We start from the raw sequence: 6000 nt of genomic DNA on the forward strand, positions 1-6000 counted from the left end.
TGTGGAATTAAAATTTGCGACCCACTATGCATAATCTCCTCCTTCCACATGGATTTATCTTGCTTGCTAGGCGAAGCCCAATACCATGGAGCTGCTTTCCAGCAGACAAAATTCGGCAGAACTCGTGAGCACTTACATCTACAAGCACATTGGTCTGAGGAATTAGGGTAATATTTTGTTTCATACGTATTTTACAATTGGTACTACTTTGTTTACAAATTGTGAGCTCCAGTTCATATGAAAGAAAACAAGTAACCCATTAAAGTCCAATGTTAACAGAGCAAATAAACGTGCAGGAAACCAATACAAAGTGGATATTTAAATCGCAACATTTTAGAAATCTGGTTTTATTCTGTTTAATGATTAGTCTCGCCAAGAACAAAAGAGAAAGTTTAAAACCAAAATGACCCTATGATTGCCACACATCCACCTCACCCACATGGACTACACGCACAGGTAACTCGACTTCAGCAGCCACAGCAGCAGCCTTAGACCCAACAGCCCAGTTTTGAGGTTTGGGAATAATTGCATACTACCACATCTTCAAACTTCCACAGATCACGAGCCCATCATGTAATCACTCACACTGAAGTGTTTTCCCAGCACAAAGTTTCGTCTCGAAAGTGCATTGCACCTTTGTCTGGGAAAACGCAGCAGTCTTGGGTCTCTGGGAGGTAAAAGAACGTAGGGTGGACTACGGAAGAACATGAGCAGAAATCCTAGTGGTGGGGAAGTTTAGTAAATAAGTAGGATAAAAGGTTGTTCTGTAGTTGGTTGGTGATTTTGGACAGGACTACTTCATTAAAAAAAGGAAACATCTTATCACACTGCCAGTTATACGTATTTCCAATAAAAGGTTTGACGTCTGTCCTCACCCTGGCACCAAACTAAAATTGGGGAATCCACTTACAAACCATGCACTCAAAACTTCTCATGCTCAGTGTGTGGTCAAAATAAACAACATTTTTCTTAAATTATTTAATTCTCTAACTGATAAACCACTATACAAGGAAATACTGTAGCAGGCAACCATACAGATGTAAAGAGTGAATGAGCACAATTAAAGTAAAGGCATGATGATCATTACAATTCTGAGACACTAATGTACTACAAGACCCAGACTCTGCCACCCATAAAACTGCAAAAGTCTACAAGATATTGATAACCATGCTAAAATGATCAAATAATCAACCGGAAACAAGTATACGTACTTTTCCCCATACATATTAATTACAGATGTCATGAAAAATGACTTTGTACTGGTGAGCTGAAAAGCTGCAGCTCGGATACATCTTAATAAGGATTTTTAGGACAATGTGGCCCATCGCCTCCCCCAAGCCTTATGGCACAGCCGTCAGCCACCCAAAACAAATGTACAGTATGCAAGGCGAACCATCTACTGAAACGTTCGACCATAGAACAAATGCACGAATTGCCACAACGGCCCACTGCAAAGCCTAACGAATGACACCGGAATGCCATTCAACAAACGTATCCTCAAACTCGCATGCAGTTTATGACCGCCTGCAAGAGCTTTATCCTCGCAACCGAATCTCAAACTACGTCACGCATACAAACTGTAGCCAGTACTGCCTGACGTATCCCATGACAAATTGAGGACCAATTCATTTGGAGTTGTGTAAAACGCTGCGAGTACACAACAAGAATGACAAGAAGTCGGCGACACTGCATCATAGCACAAGTGTAATCAAGCCCCCCTCCTTTACTTGTGCAAGAGTGCGCTGCAGCCAATTTATTTTTAGAGCGTTGTATCGTGGTAAACAATCGATTTGTTTCAGAGTTTTGTTCAAGAACAGAACGGAATGAGTGGGGAAACAATACAATAAATCACACATGGCATTCCACATCAGGAAAAAAACGGACACATTTACGAATGCACTTTTGTAGTGGTCTTCACACAGTGGAGCATGCGAGCCGGTGGGGGCGAGAAAGAATGGTAACTTTGCTGAATAGTCCGGCATGTGGGGGCAGGCGGCGTCCAGCAGTACTTTTTACTCATGGTGGAGCTTAGCATAAAGTTTGCAAACGAGTGCTCGAATGGCACACAGAAATGCAATATAAACGCAATCCGTGACATGGAGCACGATCGCGCACACCACCAGACACCACCTTACAGGTGTCACTACATCCAGACATTTACTGTAGCCTACATGTTCCAGGGACTGTAGAAAGAAACAGTTCCGACAATTGCAGCTGTTTCTAAACAAACAAAAAAAAAATCACATCTGAAGAGTACTAATAAGTACAGAAAAAGGTCATGCCTTGAAATCTTTACCATGACGAGCTACGTATGATAAAAGTCACGTGAAAAGAAAAAACGAGCACAGACAGAAATGATCCCAACCCCACACTTCAGTATTGAGATTGACACCGGCTTGCTCCTCGACAATTAAAGTGGAGGTGGGTTTGCACATCACAGTTAATGTGTTGTTTTGGAAGCATTTCTAGAATTGATCTATTTCCTTTAAATAATGTGAGACCGGCTTTGCATACGATACACACTGCAGAATGGTGCATGGCATTATACAGTGTGTATTAGATGGTGTACACAAAGTCAGGGGAAAACTGCAGAGCAAAATAGCATGCCACAATCAGTATTTTAATTACAGGCATCCCACTTCGAACCGGGTTAAGACGGAGTGCAGAAAGCAGGTGTAAGTCATGGCCAGGAATACGCAGTAAGCCAATAACTATTAGAACAAAGCAAGGCGAGAAGATCGTTGGACCTCTGCGGCCCGGGAGCAGGCCCCGCCAGCAGGGACAGCTGTGCTCCTCTCATCTGCAAGCCATTCCCCACCCACTACACTTCCCTTCCTCCCGGAATGCTCTGCCTCCATGGACGCTTCCCCACTCAGGTTTCGCACTACAATCTGCAGCCCTCCATTGCTATGCTCACTCTCTATTTCCCCGTCCGGGCTCGATCCCTCCCACATAGCCGTGTTTCTTCCCCGGACTCTCTGCATTTATCTCTCCCGGGTTCCCTCCCTCTCTCCGTAGTCTGCCAAACTCCCCCTTTCCGGCTATGAATATGCAGCCGCGCCCCCACTTCCTCTACCCCCCTTTCCCTGCTGTGATCTTCGCAGATAAACGCCCCCCCCCAGGCTTGCGCCGCTCTGCCCCCCCTGCGCTACTCATGCTTAGACTGGGCCCCGCCACCATCCCGTGATTAGAATAATCCCGAGTACTAATACATTATGCTAAATTGCGCGGCGCGCGGTATGAATATGAATATGTAAAGCGCGGTAATGATTACCTGCCGCCGCCGCCGTACTAGCGAATAGTCCCCATCACAGGAAACGACGTAGCGACGGCACAGGGTCACGTGACCAGCACGTCGCCTGGAGCGTGGCGCATGCGCAAGTATTTCGCCCCACCCCTCTCTCTGAGTGGACTGTTAGTTCTAAGCTATGTGGATTTCTATTGGCTGATAATTACCGGGAAGTTGAAGACCGGGAGAAGAAGGTAATAATAACAACAGTTTGCGGATGTAGTGCTCGCTTGCGAGATCCAAGACGCCTGAGTTGTTTATCGCTCCTTCCTCTTGAGCGAGTTCTCGCGCTGCCTGCATAGGGTGTGTGTCGAAGAGTGGTCGTATAGACTGAGCAGCACCATCACGGTGACGGTGGGAGTAACCAGCCGGCGGTGAAATGGGAAAAGACTAGGGCATTGAAGTGAGTTTCCAGTTAAGGAAAGCTGGAACGGGTCACAGAGAGGTCGGATACGGTGGTGAACATTAAGTTGAGTGTAAGACAGTATGTCGTTGTGGGGCAGAGGGGAGTTTGTTCGGAGACCGGTTTTGCAAGTAAGGATGACCAGGGCTGTAGGGTGACCAGATTTCCAAAACGAAAAACCAGGGCGATCAACAACATAAGAGGGACTATCCCATCACAGCCCACCAATTACTGCCCAGCCCCCAACACGCCCCCACAACCACCACCTAATCATATTTCCAGCACTTCTACTTTCTATAAAGTGTATATGATCTCATTTGTGCAGTTTTGTCTGTGAATCTTGGCATGTTAATTCAAAACAAGCGTTTGCTCTCATGTTTATTAGATGGCTTGCTGTACAACCGTTCACAAGCCAGTCTCTGTGGTACAGTCCGTAAGTTTTGTGACTTTTACCTGAAAGTTTGGGAGTTCGAGCCAATCCTCTAATGTCAAATCCTGAAAGTTTTGTGAAAAATAATTACAACTTTAATTACGTAGCCACCCAACCATGCAAACCGAGGGCGGGGTTTCTAAACTGAAAAAGCTCCCGGGACGGAGGGTTATTTCCCCGGACTGTCCCAGCAAAACCGGGACGTCTGGTCACCCTACCAGGGCTGTCACAAAAAGTGGTCAGGCCCAGGACAAAAGGTTTGGTGAGGCCGCCTTTGGATGTCGCGCACTGGGCCAGCGGCGGCACCTTCGCAAACGGGAAACTCGAGAAATCTCCCCTTGTGTTTGCGTGGAGGAACCCAAATATGGTTTATTGCTACAACTGCAGAAACGTTGGATTTCTCTACTGAAGAAAGGTTTATGCTAGACTAACTTTTGTATCATAGGCATAAACATATATAGGATGGCATGTGGTGCATGATGCCAGCATTAAGGCGCACCCTGCCCCTGTGTGCACATTAAAACACACATCATGCACAGTGACAGATGGATGATGTACAGTGGAGGCTGGTGAATTTCTGAACTGAAGAGGCTTAAATGTTTGTGACAATTATGCAGGATTGACAGAGCACAGGAGGATGCCCAAACCAAACCAGGGTTTTTTGAGGGGTTTTCTCACTCCCAAGAAAATGTTTGAAAGAATGTGTTATGTATTGGTGTTGGGCTCCAATCATCCATACACAGACCAGCTGTGGAGCCAAAAGGTTTTATCCAGGTCAGCTTTATTGTATATATTTACACTTGTACAGGAACCTGTTTCTCTTTATATGTACAGTATTCTCACAGATAGCCACAGGAACATAGAAAGCTAGATATATGGCCAGAGACCCACCGGCCATCCTTACAAACCCAGCCCAGGCCCCCAACTCAAATTCATGGAACACTCCCTGACAGACCCACTCAACATTCTCCTGAGCTGCTCATCATTCATTCATGCATCAACATTTCAATGGCATGAATTCCTGGCCAGTGACAATACAAGACTACATCATAACATCTCCCTTCCATGCAACAGCACATATCACAGCATCTCCCTTCCATACAGAAGCGCACGCCCAACACTCATGACCACAGCCAACAGCCTTGCTCCCGGATCTGCCACATCCAGAAACCCATTATCTTGAGGGTAGTTCCCCTTCCCCTGGATTTTTAGGTAGGATGGCAAAGATTTCTTTGAACAACAGTGTATTGCCATCACAAAAGTGTGTCTTTGTACAACAGTTCATTTTTGGTTCTGTATTGTTGCTCAGACAATGCATTCCATGACCTCCAACACTTCCTTGGTTTCTTAGTCCTGAATTCACAAAGTTGCTGGATTCACATAGTTGTTGGACTCACAAAGTTCTTATTTATATAACCGATTCCACAATGAGCTTTCTTTAACTTCTCTTGAACTTTAGCGGATTGCCTGGTGTACTCCTTTGCAAGGAACCCTCTTGTGAACCCTTCACACCTCCTGGTATGCTCCCTTGCCAGGTGTCTTGTCAAAGTGTTAAAAATCCTTGTGCAATTTCAAGTGCCGGGTGTATCTGCTTTCTAGGACTTCTTTCATGAGCTCTTCATATTCCCTGGTATACTTCCCTACCAGGTGTTTTGTAACCTGGTTAAACATTTCCTCTACAACTTTGGTGGGACCCCTGTTATGCTTCCCTCCTAGGAATCCTTTTGTGGGTTCTTCAGATCCCCTGTTGTGCTCCCCTGCCAGGTATCCTCCCACAGTTTTTTACTTTTCTTTACAGCTTTCTTTTTGGGCCTAGTAACACTTGTGTACAGGTGTGTTATCTGCCAGGAATCCTCTTATGGGCTCTTCGGATCTCCT

General features: G+C 45.6%; 1 protein-coding gene across 7 annotated transcripts in view; it reads right to left on the minus strand.

Annotated features, from left to right (window-relative positions):
* The window catches only part of POU2F1 (POU class 2 homeobox 1), a 1344877-nt gene extending 1341517 nt beyond the window's left edge, over positions 1-3360 (minus strand). For 4 of the 7 annotated variants that reach the window (XM_069635944.1, XM_069635951.1, XM_069635949.1 and 1 more), the window contains exon 1: positions 3275-3337. The gene's annotated coding sequence lies outside the window, so the exon portion shown is untranslated. Of the gene's footprint in view, positions 1-3274 lie in introns of all 7 variants that reach the window. The other 3 variants (XM_069635947.1, XM_069635943.1, XM_069635950.1) reach the window with 2 other exon arrangements.
* Positions 3361-6000: the final 2640 nt, after the last annotated feature.

This window comes from Ambystoma mexicanum, chromosome 7p (assembly GCF_040938575.1).
Source record: "Ambystoma mexicanum isolate Mex_15411 chromosome 7p, UKY_AmexF1_1, whole genome shotgun sequence".
Lineage (NCBI taxonomy): Eukaryota > Metazoa > Chordata > Amphibia > Caudata > Ambystomatidae > Ambystoma > Ambystoma mexicanum.